This window comes from Miniopterus schreibersii (genome assembly GCF_964146895.1).
Source record: "Miniopterus schreibersii genome assembly, chromosome: 8".
Taxonomy (NCBI): Eukaryota; Metazoa; Chordata; class Mammalia; order Chiroptera; family Miniopteridae; genus Miniopterus; species Miniopterus schreibersii.
In genome coordinates this window covers 65,809,698-65,824,784 of record NC_138109.1, presented here as the reverse complement: position 1 = coordinate 65,824,784, position 15,087 = coordinate 65,809,698, and the positions used below count along the sequence as shown (strand labels likewise).

Below are 15,087 nucleotides of genomic sequence, written 5' to 3'. Positions count from 1 at the left end.
ACCATAGTTAACTATCATCTGTACAAAGCTCATGGGGTATTTTGAATGATGGGGAAATCAGGTAGCAATTTACTGAAGTTTCTTTCATATACTTGTTCATCTCCTACAAGGTACATGGTATACAACTGTTTCACTTTGTCACATCTCCTCTTTGTTTTCTCTTCTCTCTTTGCACAATTTGCCAAAGGCTCTTTATTCCTCAGAATAGAGCAATGCTGTAAATCTCCAGGTGTGGGCTTGTCTCTTTCCGTCTGACACTTGGTATCAGTGACCATGACCTTTACTGCGTTTCCCTGAAGGTTGGTTGGTAAAGGTATAAAGACAGAAAACAGACTGACGAGTTCAAAGTAACTTCTAGAAGCGTGAGCTCCGGTGGTCTCTCTCAGTTTTCCATTTAGTCAAACCTTTGTGAGCTTCGGCTGTGTGCCAGGCACTGCGCTCGGTGTGGGGAATGCACAGATGACTCGGTGCTTCGCACAGGGAGATGGGCAGGCTGAAGGAGCTCCTGACAGCCTGGGGAGACCAGGATGCGCTCAGCGACCTCCGAGCTGAGGCTTTTAACAGGAGATTGCCAACTGATGCCCAGGGACCATGTCTGGCCTCAATACAGTTGCTTTTTGTTGATTGGGAAATTAAAAATAACAAATTTTATAAATTTTTCATGAAAAGTAGTAAGATATAGCTACTCTGGGCCTGTGTTCATAGGCCCAGAAATAGATGATCCTTCCTCCATTTATGTACCTGTCTCTTTCCTGTATGTATTTGAAAAAGCTGCACTTTCAAACTAAGGATGGGTTGGTGAAGAGTCAGACAGGTGTCTCCGCATGGCAGAGAGAACGGTCTGGTGCCAAAAGTCAGTATTTACCCTTTAGCTCTGCTTTGGTGGGCCTTTCATGGGCAGACTGTTAATATTTTTTGTACAGTCAGTACAATAATCGCCAGCCAATGAGGGTTTAATGCCCTGACTTGTGAAGGAAATTGAATTGTTTAGTTAGAGTGATCAGTGCTTAAATCAAAGGGAATAAAAGAAAGGAATCATTTGGGAAGTAGAATCACTTAAAAAGAGGCATATTTATTACTAAGGTTTACTAAGCATTCTTTTTTTAACAGACAAGTTCAGGTGAAAGAAAATTTATTCCACAGTTTTTTGTTAATGTAATCAATGAAGCACATTTTCAAGCTAGTTCACACCAATTTTCTTAAAAACAATTTTTTTTTTTGGATTGAGGATTAGGGTAGGGAGAAGCCTCAGCATGACTTTTAGGTAAAAAGGAGAGGGATTGAAATCCTTTTCTTATGTTTTGAACGCTAGGATCCAAAGATGGTAATGAATAGTATTGTTTGTTCACTCATTCAACAAAAATCTAGTGAGCCGCACCTGTATGCCAGGAACTGTTCCAGGCACCAGGATTTATCAGTTAAAGAAACAAAACCCAGCAGAGATCCTTGCTCTTGTCAAAGCAAGTTATACAATAAACAATAAACATAGTGAATAGGTAAGTTATACTATTGGGTGATAAGGGCTTAGAAAAAAAGTTGAGCAGGAGATTAGGAGTGCGGGCCGAGGGGCTGTTACAGTTCAAGCAGGGCGGCCAGGAGAAGACCTCAATGACTTTGGTTCTTTCTCATCTTGACAGTGGGCGTTGCTTTATAGGAAGTGAGGAAATGGCCTTGTCATCTCAGGGCAGCTTTAGTTTCCTTTGGTCTTGCTTTGTTTCTGAATGCTGTGCTTCAAAAATGATTATGTCTCTGACTTTTCCACATATGTTTCAGACCCTTGCTAATTTTTGAAACAAAAGTCAGAAGCAACATTTGGGTAAAGGTAGGATGGAAATTTTTGCCCAAGCATTACTGATGTTTAAAAGCAGGATATGGAATTCCGTTTTTGCTATGAGATGTGTTAGTGTGGAATTCAAGTTTATACATCAACATTGGGGAAAGCGTAATCAAGCAAAGGTGGTTATTTCGTATTCACAAGGGAGCTGACACTGACATATTGTTTCAGTAGATCTTATTTCCCAATTAAAAATTGCACAACTGCTTCTTATTTCTCCTTCAGCAATTTAGAGGTAGGAGTTGGTACAATTAGATTATTCTGTCATCTAGGTTCATACTTCCTTATTGTTGGGGAGTGCTCAAAAGCAAAAAGCCAGATGGCTTGCTATTTTTGGTATCCCTCCAACTTTGGAACTTTTTGTACCTATAAACATTAACCTTGCCTGGCTTCCTGATACCCCATTTCCTATGATCTGCTGAAATAGTAAGCTGCGTGTGTTTGACTATATTAGTGTCTGTAAATTTGCAATTGATGCCAAACTCACCTGAAATACTACTATAACTTTTTACTGTTGGAGCTTTTATTTCTTCTTCTTTAAAAAACTGTTTAAAAATGTGTCTAATCCTTCCAGATATTAATTTGCACTCAAATTGCAGCTATCAAATGTGTTTTCAAGGCTGAAAAGAAATTTGTGACTTTTTTATTATGCCGTATACTACTAATTTCCAACTTTAAATATGACTGGATAACATCTCCCAATTATTGGCTGAGAAAGACCATATATTTAAAATGGTTTTGCTAAGATAGCCCTTCTCTCCCCCTCATTAGGGAAATGTCCGAATGTAATGGTCCTCCTGCTAGATATGGTGCTACACTTATATATTTTCATAGATTTAATCAAGCTTTTTATACATTCTATCCTAGTCTGTTTTCCCTAAGATATATCCCTGAACATTTGTTGTGAGGTTAAATGCTTTTTGTTTCTAAGATCAGTGAATGCAGAATGGACAGATGTGGAGTGTCTGACCTGACCACTGGAGATTAGCCAGCTCATTCCCTATTTTTAGGGAGATCTGACCTTTAACTAGTCATCCCCTAACTGATGTATTCCATGGACCTCCAGCTCTGTGAAACAGAGGAGCTCCTTGAATAAAGTGTTTCATACTCAACTCAACTTGGAAAATGGTATGTGCTCTGTACCTCTCTTGGAGGGACCTAATGCACATTTGCATTTTAGAAGCTCTGTGAAATCTTGTGGTTAAGAGGAAAGTTTGTTTAACTTCTTCCAAAGCATTTCCATTTGATCATTCCACCTTTTTTTTAGTGGAATACCTATTAACTTCCCTACAACTAGAGCTCTGAAGAATGCTGCTTTAAATTATCCCATGTAGGTAATTCTTGATTTAAGTGGCACCCAGAGAAAGGAATGTGACTAACATTGCTTTAAATAATCCGTCATTACATCCAGTTTCTTTGTAAAGGAAACTTATTATGTTCTATTTGTGAAGATGGTTTTCGTTAAACGATTTGCTTAGCTTTAATGTACAGAAGAAAGTGTAGTGTAAAGCAGGGGAAGCTGAATTTACAGGACAAAAATGGGTGTAGCTCTCACTAGCATGGCTGAAGTTATAGGTCATAGGTGTATTATGGAGCCAGAGGAGTTGATATTTGGGAGTTATGGAGAGAGGTGTTGCAAAATTACTTGTTTTTGTAATTTCTCAGGGATGTTAGTATACTAACCAACGATATACAAAAAATCTCTCTCTCTATCTCACCCTCGTGAATTTAAATAACCCCAATATGAAAATTCAGATTTTCCTCTTCTGGCATCTGCAACAAGCCTTTTCAGGTAACATCGCACAATTATAATGCAAGTGAAAGAAGAAAAATTCACAAAAGTCAGTTATCAAAGGAGGACAGACTTGTGGCTTCGCTCCCTTGTGAGCAATATTTGCCTCTCTGATTTATTTTGGAAGCTATTTCTGGCAGCCACGAATTAAAGAAGAATGAATACACCGTTGTTGCTTGTTTTTATAACCTAGATAATTTCACCTGAAAAGAGTTGGTATGTTGGGCATGGCCTATTTACCTTTCAGATTAAAGACAGGATGTGCTGAGCAAAAAGAAAATAAAGTCCAGCCATATCCTTGCCTTTTTTCCATTACGTTTTGTTGGCTTGAGGTAGTTAGAACTCCTTTTACTATTCATTTCTCTGAGCCAAATGGATTTTCCAATGTTTAAAAAAGTGAGAGGAAATATAAAAGTTTTCAGACTAAGCCCTTTTCCTTTGGGCCTGTTGAGTGACCTTTAAGAAAAGCCCACATATGTATGGTTTGGGAGACATTTCAGTTTGGGAAGATTAGCAGTGCTTGCATGAGTGTGTGTGTGTGTGCACGCATGTGTGCACGTGTGCATTTGTGTGTCCATGTGCACACTTGTGCACCACATGGTTGGTAACTTTCAAGTGAAAGAGAGAATCTGCAGTGGCTCAGTTCTGGATTCTGAAAGCTGTGTTAGGAGAAAGGAATGCCATTTTCCTGCTCCCACTCCATCTGCTCTCCCAGTGGAGCATGGTGATTAAGCGTGCAGGAACAGAGCTGGGAAGACCCAGGCTCAGGTTCAGGTTTAGGCTTGGTCATTTAGTGGTGTGTGGCTTCAGGTAAAATCTCTGGCTTTTCTGAACCTTAGTTTTATCACCGGTAGGGTGGAGGGAGGTAAGGGATGACAATACCTTTCTCAGCGTGTGATAGGAGGCATCAAATAAGAATTCCAGCAAAGCAGCTAGCACAGTGTCAAGGCCCGAGTAAGTTCTGTGAGGATACTGAACTGCTCTGTTTTTCAAAAATGTTTTAGAGAAAGAAAATCCTATAAAAAAAACTTGTCTGGCTTCCTCGTTAGCCTTTTATAAAAAGGAAGTTGTATAGGTGATTTCAACCTTTCTATTCTGAAATACCCACAGGCTAGCAGTTAGGATAGAGAAAAGTTTCTCTATTGGATTTGTCTAAAGAGAGACTAATAGTTGGGTGTTTCAACTCAAGATCTTGAAGTAGGATTTACAGCAAAAAACCAAAAACCAATACAACTTTGAAAATGAGTAGATAGATAAGCACATTTCTGATGGATGTAAAAGATTCAGATGGAAGAGTGTCTCAAGCTACCATTTATTTAAGAGCTGTTTACCCCCAGTAATAATCTAATAATATAATTATTTGTTGGCTTGATATGCTTAAGTATCATTTTTTTTCGTTTTTTAATTGATAACTCTCTGTAACTGCAAGAAATAATGAGGCATTTTACTCCAGCAATGTCACAGAACACTTTTTGTCTCCTCTTCTGGTCATGTGACCTGCCAACCTTACCTGAAGCTTTAAAATTCTCCAGCTGTCTTTATTCTAGTGCTATTAAATGGACAGAAGAAATTCTGCCAGCCTTATGCTCTCCTGGGTGCTCAACATTGAGTCAATGGATCTATCTTTCTCTTTGTTTATTTGTAAATGACTTCATTATACTCACTGATCATACTTATGTGTTTTTTAAATTGAATTTATTGACTTGGGGTGGTGAACACACAATACAATATACAGTTGATGTATCTTTGAATTGTACTCCTGAAACCTATATAAGTTTTATTAACCAATGATCATACTTGTTAAGAGTTTTAATGTAATGCTATGATGGCTTTTGTATTTATTAGTCAAGTCACTGGTTTAAAATACAAATTTTGACACCATATTTTTCCATTGGTGATTGAGCTGCTGCAGGTCAGATAGCATCTGAGAAATAGGAGCAAATTATAACAGCATGAGAAATGGATTAGAGATGACTCAAGGAGGAGCTGGCTTCCTGGACCAATGATCTCATCCATGCTGCTCACCACTTAGTCAAGGAAAGTGGTAAAACATGGTAAGAGGAAAGAGCAGCAAAAGAAAACCATGCTCTTAAGGCCAAAGGACTTTGTCATCACATCATAGTCCTAGAATTGGAAGGGACCTTAGCTCTTCTAGTCCCCCCACCCTCCCAATGAAAGGAGGCTTTTTCCTGGTTGCCAATATGGTTTGGTGTTTCAGAGAATGGGTCTCAAATCTGGTTGCCTGGGATTCACTTATTCAAAAAATATTTATCATGCGGTGGATAGTTCCAATGGTTAAGATATAGTTGGTGAATAATTGGATCAAGGCCTGGTTTTCAGATAGTTCCAATTTTAGTGCAAGGCACAGACATTAACAAGTAAATACAGGAGCCAGGTGATATGTGCTCTGAGGAAAAACAAGACCAAGGGAGGGGGCATAGGGAGTTTTATAGGAGAGGGGGTTTCCACTTTATGTTAGATGGTCAGGGAAGTGTCACTGATAAGATATTATTTAAGCAGAGACCTGAAAGACCGGAATAAGTTGTATAGATATCTGGGAGAAGAGAGCTTTGGGTAGGGTGGAGCAGTGGGTGGTCCTAAGCTGGGCGTGTGCTTAGTGTTCAGATACAGCAAGGAGGCCAGTGTGAACATGGGGAGCAGAAGGAGATGAAGTCAGAGAGGTAGTGGTGTTGGTGTGTAGGACCTTTCAGGCTATGGTGAGGATTCGGGCCTTAGTTTGATGTGAGAACAGAAGCCTTTGGAGAGTTTTGACCCACAGTGACATGATATAACACTGTTTTAAGTGGATCATTGCATTAGGAAGGGTTCTCCAGAAAAGCAGATACAATAGGATATGTATTTCCAATATGAGACATATAAATATATACATAAAGGAACTGGCTCACGGAATTGTGGAGGTGAGGTCTCAGGATCTGCTGTCTGCAAGTTGAAGACTCAGGAGAACCCACGGTGTGGTTCCAGTCTGAGTCCTGAGGCCTGAGGATGGGGAGAACCACTGGCTAAGTTCTGGGCTGAGGGCAGAAGACCAGTGTTCCAGCTCATGCAGTCAGGCAGAGAGAGTGAATTCTCTTCTCCCTTCCTCTGCCTTTTTGTTCCATTCATATCCTCAACTGATTGCATGAGGCCCACCCACATTGGTTGGAGAAAGTCTGCTTTACTCAGTCTACTGACTCAAGTGCTAATGTCATCTGGAAACACCCTTACAGACACAACTAGAAATAATGTGAAACCAGATATCTCTGGGCACCCTGTGCCGTGGTCAAGTTGACATCTAAAATTAACCATCACAACACCCTGGCTGCTGCATAGCGAATGAACTAAGGGGAGCAGGGTGAAAGCAAGGAGACTAGTTAGAAGGTAAGTATAGTAATTCAGGCCAGAGATGATAGTGGATTGGACCAAAAGGTGGTAGCTGGTAATGCCTTCAGGTAGTCTAAGTCTTCATTTTCTTTTACGTAATATAAGGATAATAAATCATTGTGTAACATTTTAGAGAAGATTGCGGTAGGTAACCTACACAAAGCACTTAGTGTGTGGAGTATAGCTAGCATGTGTCATTCTACTAGTTGTGCAGTCATCTAGATTTTGCTTGAAAACTTCCAGGATTGGGACATACCATAACACTGGCTGTTCAGTTCTTGGAAACTCTAATTCTAAACTATCTTTTCTTCTACATTCATTTGAAACATTTCATTATAAGTTCTGCCTATTAGTACTAGTTATGCTCTCTAGAACAAAATTGGTTGAAATCTAATTTTTCCCCCTGCCCATTAGCTCTGTATTGTTTGAATTGGGAATATCTTTCTATGAGAGGGCAAGGAGAAAGTTATTCAAAATTCTCCCACAGTTCTCTTTCCAGTGTGGGAATATTAATAAATAGAACTTTATTTCTCCATCCTTCACCCCTTCTGTTGACGCAGTTCTTTTGGAACAAGCTTCATTTGCACAACATTCTTGACTTTGATCATAGGTTGAACAAGTCCTTCAGGCTTTTCTGTATGCTCTCAAAAAAGCATTTGGTATCAGGCTAAGGGGCGTGGTACTATAATAAGGAACGAGATTGAATTTATTTTTCTCAAAGAAAGTTATAAAAAGATGGTATGTTGGTAATCTGTGTTTGCATGTTGTGAAGACTTATTTTTGGAAGCATACCTTGCTTTTAATTTAATTCTTCAAACCATTTATCAGCGCGCGATAGGCTGGCCAAGCATGCAGACATAACCAGAGAGCAGGAACGTGGGCGTACAATGAGAGAGCTTCCCCTTACATCCACCGAGTCACCAAGGTTTAGCTACTGATTCTTTCGAAGTTGCACTTTTATTCCAGTTTCCTCTAAGTTCATTCTCATCTTAGTCCTGATTCTGCTCTTCCATTCGGTACTACTGTGTACCAGCCCCTGTGCTAATTGTGTGTATAATGCATACTCAGACTGACTCTCCTGTGGGAAGCAGACCCTCTGATAGGGAGCACTGGGTGCTAGGGGAGCACGTGGGAACCCACCTAGACTAGACTGGAGGAGGTCAGGGAAGATTTCCTGAGGGGCTGAAAGCAAAAGATGAATAGAGATTGCTTGATGGTGGCGTTGGTGGGGCTGTGGATAGGAGAGTGCAACAAGGAGGAAGGGCAGCCACGTGTGAAGGCACCAAACCAAGGAAGGTTCCTACCGAGAAACCGACCTGAAAGACATCCCTGGAACACGCTGGTAGAAGGATGGGTGTGCTTGGTTGGGCATGGGCTGGAGAGGCAAGCGGAGACTAGATGGCAGGTCTTGTAGGCCATGTTCAATGGTGCGATGGAGCTGCTGGAAGGCTGTGTTTGGGAGGATGGCTTTGGCATAGGGTGGAGAATGGTCTGAAAGTGGGCAAAACGAGCAGGACGAAGAAGGGGCGTGGTGAGAACTCCAAGAACAACATCCTCATCAGCATGTATTTGTTATGGTAGACAGCAATTTTGAGATCTGGAATATTGAAATTATTTTTATGTCTCCAATTCCTCCTTCCTTTCCATTTAGATACTAATGTCAGGTTTCTTAAAATATTTCTGTCAAAATGCCACTACTGTTATTGAGGATTCACGTGTTCCTGTTCGAACTGTATTCCTTAGTGCTGACACTCAAGTTCATCTGTGAACCGTCACTCAGTGTCTGTCCAGATCGTCGCTGTTGCCTCTTCTATGAGGCATCTCATACCACCACTTCCTTCCTTCTTCCTAGAAAGCTCCTATTTTCTTTTTTACTCCACCTACTCAGTTCCTAATGATGTCTCATTGCCTGGTCAAAGCAAACCACCATTTATTATTCAACAAATACTTATTTTGACAGGCAGAATACTAAGTGGCGGGGGGGTGGGGGGCAGGGGTGGAATTTATTGGTGAACAACTCAGTCATCGTTCTTACCCTAGGGGCATTGGCCACCATTGTGCAAAACTATCATCTCTTCTCTGAAAGCACTTAACACTTAAAATCTAATTGAATAGGTTTTATACAAATATCTGTATTGCCTTATATTCTAGCTGTTTGACATAAATTCATTTTCCCACGTAGACGTGAGGTCCACTGAGGGCAAAGCCTAGGAAAGCAGCTAGGCATCACTCATCATCATTGTCGTCATAATAATAGCAGCAAACATTTATTCAGTGTACTCAGTGGAGGTATTGTTGTAAGTGCTTTAACTCATTTCATCCATATAATGACCCAAATCAGTCTTTAAAGAATATCCCTATTTTAAAGATCAGTTAGTAGATATACAGTAGTTACTCTTTCCTGGTGTAACACTTTTTTGGACTTGTTTGTTCATGTTTTGAGACCCACTCAGCCACCCTAAGCAAATAAATCATTCACCCAGTTGCTAATTTCCAGGAATACTTGGGACAGAACCAGATAGCTTACTCTAGTTAACTTCAGCTACTTCTACAAAGTATGCAGTCATTTAATGGTAAGATGCATAGGATTTTAGTTCCCCTGTTTGTCTCTTTGCAGAAAAAGGAAGCCAATAGGCAAATGAAGGTCCCCAGCAGAAGGGTCAGAAAGAAAGGCTCCATGGCTGACTCTCTTTGCTTTAACTGCCACCGAGAATGACTTTGAGTCCTAGACTGACATTTTAGCTCAATGCAAAATTTTTGGTGACCAATTTCATGTATGCTGCTGGGGGTAGGGAATTTAATTAGAAATATAGGGAAACCTCACTTGTTTTCCTCCCTTCTATCCCTTTTTTCCTTACTCTCTCCTTTTTAAAGACTGATTTTTAATTATAAATGTAATACATGCTGGTTTTAAAACAAAATAAAACAAAAATCTCCAAAGTATTGATGCTATAAACAGTTCACCTGTACCCCCTTCCAGACTCTTTCTCTGTGTATAAACAAACATATGGATGGATGTGTATTCATACACAACACATAATAGAGAAATGAGATCTTTACATATAGATACTATTTTTTAACTCGAGTTTTACAGACTTAGCTTAGTGTATTGTGGATATGTTTCTATGTTAGCATATACAGACCTCTCTTCCCTACCTTCCTTTTTAAGTGTTGTGTAGTATCCTACAGTATGGCTGTATCAACATTTACTTAAGTAGGCCCCTCCTAATAAATGTACTTTAAGGTTGGTTCCAGTTTTTCCTGTTATAAATGAAAATATTTATACTTACATAAATGTGAAAATATCTCTCTCTAGGATAGATTTCTAGAAGTGGTATTGCCTAAACAAAAGGTACATACATGCATTGTAAATCAATATGCGTTGCCAGATTGCCTTCCCACGCCTTCTTGCTGGTTTAGCACTCTCACCAGTGGTGTAGGAAACCCTCCTTCTTGACACTGTATTTGCAAGTTTTTCATCTTCTCTAATCTGATATGTGAATAGAACACATCTTGTCACTTATCCATGCTTCCTCTTTTAAGGAGGAAGCAAAACAAACTCATCTCATGAGTCTATCTTTAACTCAATATGTGCTAAGCGCAGGGCCAGTACAATTTCAGCTGATTTTATACCTTGGTATTTATAGTACTATCAAGTTAGAAAAATGGGCCCCATCTAGAAAAGTATATTACACAGAGTAAATAAATGGAAAAATGACGGTGGTCTTAGGACTATGTGACATGTGTTGTCACAAAGTTTATGTTCAATGGCAACTAGAAAAAGGAACTTGAAAAAATTTAGGTTAAGTGGAAGCCAAAAAGGTTGTGAGCTAACTAGAAAATTCAGTTAACTCCAAACCCCCATTTTTTGAATAAGTTCATCAAGGATTGGTTATGTTGTGGAATCCAGATATGCACAGCACCTCTTGGAATGAGGCGAGACACAGTCAGTGCCTCATTTTCATGGAAACAAGTAGCTCTGTGTTAACTAAAAGCCTCAATGATTTTGAATCATTTCCCATCCCCAATTAGGAGGTCCTTTTGGTTGGACTCATCTGGAAAGTGTGTGTGAGTTATTAGCCACATGAATGCAGGGTTTTTATTGAATTTCTTTGACCCTCCGTTCGTTCATGTACTAAAGAAAATCAAGGAAGGAAAAGTAAGAGCACTTGAGTACCTACCATGTAATATGTATCATGCAAAAGTACTACTTTTTTTTTCGTTTACCATCCAGTTTACAAATAAGAAAGCAATGCAGAATTAAGTTACTTGCCCAAGATCCGTACTCTTAATTCCTGGATCATAGGGTTGTTTGGATGAAATAAGAACAACCTCTGAAAATACATAATGTACTCCCTAGTACATAGTATGTGTTCCCTACATTTTATTTGTTGGCATGAACAGTGAATGAGTGAGTCTCATTAGGTTTGTATGATCCTACCTATAGTTTCTAAAGCTTGACAATGGCCTATGTAATGCAATCTGAAAACTGGTTTTTTGTTTTGTTTTCTATTTTAATATAAAATAAAAAAAGTTTTTTATTGATTTAGAGAGAGAGGAAGGGAGAGGGAGAGAGAAAAAAAACATCGATGTCAGAGAGAAACATCTATTGAGCCCAGGTTGCCCAGGAATTGAACCTGCGACTTTTCAGGGCTTGGGATGATGCTCAGCCAACTGAGCCACACCAGCCAGGGCTTACAACTGGTTTTTAATTGCATAAAAGTTTAGTCAATACAAAGAAGATGTAAGGAGCAACTGATTAAAAAAATCCAAGGAGTTTTCCAGAGACCAGAGAGTATGTAATCTGAATGCACTGGTGGACATAGCCCCAGATTGAAGGGACTGAGCAGTGTGCTATGAACTTTCAACTGTGTGACTTCTGGCAGGTTACTTATAAAACCAAGGGCTGAGAGATTAAGAGATCTGCTGTCCACACCTGGAAACTCCCAGTGCATTTAACATATATTCATATGTTGAAACTGAAGTCAAGGTTCAAGCCCAAACCTCCTGGTCCAAAGACTGGTGTTCTCCCACCCTATACATCCATCATGTGTGTGGAAGTTACTGGTGTTCACAAGAGGACCTGAAAGTTGTTTTCAAGGATTCTTGTGTGCTGAGAGGGTAATTGCAGAATGGGTGACTGTAAAGCACACAGATCTTTACTGCAACTGGAAAAGAATATTTTATAGCTGTGGTATCTGCTTTTCCTAGGTAGTATTTAAATACAGATTGTTTTAATGTGGAATGGTGTCTAGTCTTTGAAAAACGTTATGGTTTATGGTGTTGATAACCTTCAGAAGGAAAAAAAAAAAGTGGCATTTTCCAGTTGTAGAGATTCCAGTATTTTGTCATGCTTTAGTTCTGATAACATGGAAATCATTCTGAAGTAGAGAAAAAGCAAGCAAAGGCTGCTTCTCAATTAGACCTTAATTTAAACCTCAACTCCTGTATTTACTGGTTGTGGGAATTTAGGATAAGTTACTGAACTGCTTTGTGTGAAATGGGGATAAAACCTGCCTCAGTGTTGCTATGAGGATTAAGTGAGATAGTTTTAAGTTACCTACCATAGCTATCATAGGAGTTTGACAGATATTCTTATTTCCATCATCTCCACCTTTTCTCTGCCTATCATGTAATGAATACTTTAGTGGTAGGGCAGTGGCTCTCAAAGTGTGGTTCTCAAACCGGCAGGAGCAGCAGCAGCAGCAGCAGCAGCAGCTGCAGCAGCTCAGAACTTGTTAGAATTATACATTCTCATGCCCCACCCTAGTCCTACCGAGTCAGAAACTCTGGGGATGGGCCCTACAATCTGTGTTTCAGTTAATCTTTCAGGATATTCTGATGCACTGGTCTAAGGTATTTTCAGAGCACTGTATTGGTGAAGCACATGTGAATTACTCACTATCATATGCTTTGAAATACATATGCCCCCACTGTCTCGTCTGCGACCACCGACACACATTTCGGCAACAACTGGTCGTAGGGCTTTGGCTTAAGATCTTTACCTTGATAGTCTAATTTGCTAGATATGGTGCTAACTCCAAACATTTGGAAAATCGCAGTTCAAGGACAGTAACTAGGTTAGATTTTAACAAGAGAGTCAAGAGCAGTCTCAAGAGATACATAAGGCTATTGATTTAGTAAGAGAAAGAAAAAGAAGACTGGTTCAAATTATGGCAATGAAAACAAACAAAAAAAAAATGTAAGCACCACATATAAAACCCCCTGATTTATAGAAACTTGCTTTTTAGAAAATTTCAAAACCATTTACACTTTTTCAGTATAAAGTGTTGGGGAAAAATTATGAGGTGAGGAATAATTGCAATTGTGCTCCGTCTAAATTATAAGAAAGAACAGATTAAAGATGACGGCAGACTGAGTAGAAGCTACACTGACACTCTCCCGGGACCAAACTGAAATTACAACCAAAATATAGAAAAACCATCCTGAATAATCAATTGCAGCTGAAGATGAGCTGGAGAGCACCCTCATAACCAAGGAGGAAAAGAGGAGACCACATAGAGACTGGGAGGAAGTGTTGGAGGTGTGAGAGGGTTGGCTCAGCTCTCACAGGCAGCAGCTGAAGGTCCAGAGGGATATCTCAGCTGTGAGGGTTCCCACTGAGGGCCCTGGGGCCTAAACTCCAGGTTGGGCTTCCCAGCCAAGAGCACCAGCACTGAGAAAGGTGCCCACATAACTTCTGGCTGTGAAAAGCAGCAGGGTTTCTGTCTGCCAGGGAGAGGCAGCTGGAAATGCAGGCACCCTCTTAAAGGACCAACCCACAAAGTTTTGTGTGTAGCTACTCACCTTGGGCTCCAGCAGAGGGAAGGCAGAGTGCACTGGAGCTGTGTGAGGAGAATCTAGGGTTGTGGCTCTGGAGCTAGAGCTCAGAGGGCACCCCTCTGGATTCCTGGGCTGAGTCATTCCCCCATACTGCAGAGGACATCTTTCTCAGGCAGACATTTTGCTGCTTTTGCTGGGGGGGGGGGGGTAATTGCTCCACCCTGCTGGAAAACCTCTCACCCTACCCAGAGGAGTTTCTACAGCCTGAAGCTCAGTTAAGAGAATGATAATCAGCTGCCCCACCCTGTGGAGTTTGTACAGCCTGAGGCTCATTAAGAGAATCAGATTAATCAGCCTGCAGCCATAGGCAGGCCTCAGAGTGCTTTGAGTCTTTGCCTGATCTGCTTCTAGACCCAGGCCTTGGAAAAGCAGACTGGTGAGCATCTTGGTCCTGTCCAAATCCACCCAGCCCCAGCAGAGGGGTCCTCAAGCCAAGGGTTTTTGATAGCCCAAACAGGGTACTCAGGACGTCATAAACTGTGTCTGACATTGGCCTGCACCAGACACCCTCCAAAAAGATTGAGAGTCCTAGAAGATCTAGACCCAAACAGAAATAAACCCAAACAGGCAGCCAAAATGGGGAGACCAAAAAACAAGCCCCAAATGAAAGAACAAGAGAAGTCTCCAGAAAAAGAGCTAAATGAAATGGAGATGAGCAATCTATCAGATATAGAGTTCAGAATACTGATTTTAAGGATGCTCAACAGCATGAAAAAAGATATGGAAACTATAAAGGAAATTAAGAATGACATAGAAGAAATAAAGAATACATTGGAAGGAATAAACAACAGATTAGAGGAAGCTGAGAATCAGATCAGCGAATTAGAAGACAGGGTAGAAAAAATCAATCAGAGATCCAAAAAGAAAAAAACAATTAAAAAACAGGACAGTTTAAGGAAGCTGTGGGACAACGTGAAATGTAACAATGTTCACATTATAGGAATGCCAGAGGAGGTCAAAAGTAAGCAAGGGTTAGACAACCTGTTTGAAGAAATAACGGCAGAAAACTTCCCTAACCTGGACAAGAAAAAAGTCACACAAGTTCAGGAGGCACACAGCAAGAAGAATCCAGAGAGGCCCACGCCCAGACACATAATTAAAATCCCAAGAATTCAAGACAGCTAGAGAAAAGCAATCTGTTACAAAGGAGCTCCCATAAGGCTGTCATCTGACTTCTCATCAGAAACACTATAGGCCAGAAAGGAATGGCAAGAAGTATTCAAGGTATTGCAAAACA

The 15,087-nt window shown here is 40.3% G+C and overlaps 1 protein-coding gene across 3 annotated transcripts in view; it reads left to right on the top strand.

The window, feature by feature from the left end:
• Nucleotides 1-15,087, top strand: part of RNF144B (ring finger protein 144B) — a 143,547-nt gene that overhangs the window by 85,961 nt on the left and 42,499 nt on the right. The gene's annotated exons all lie outside the window — the stretch shown is intronic.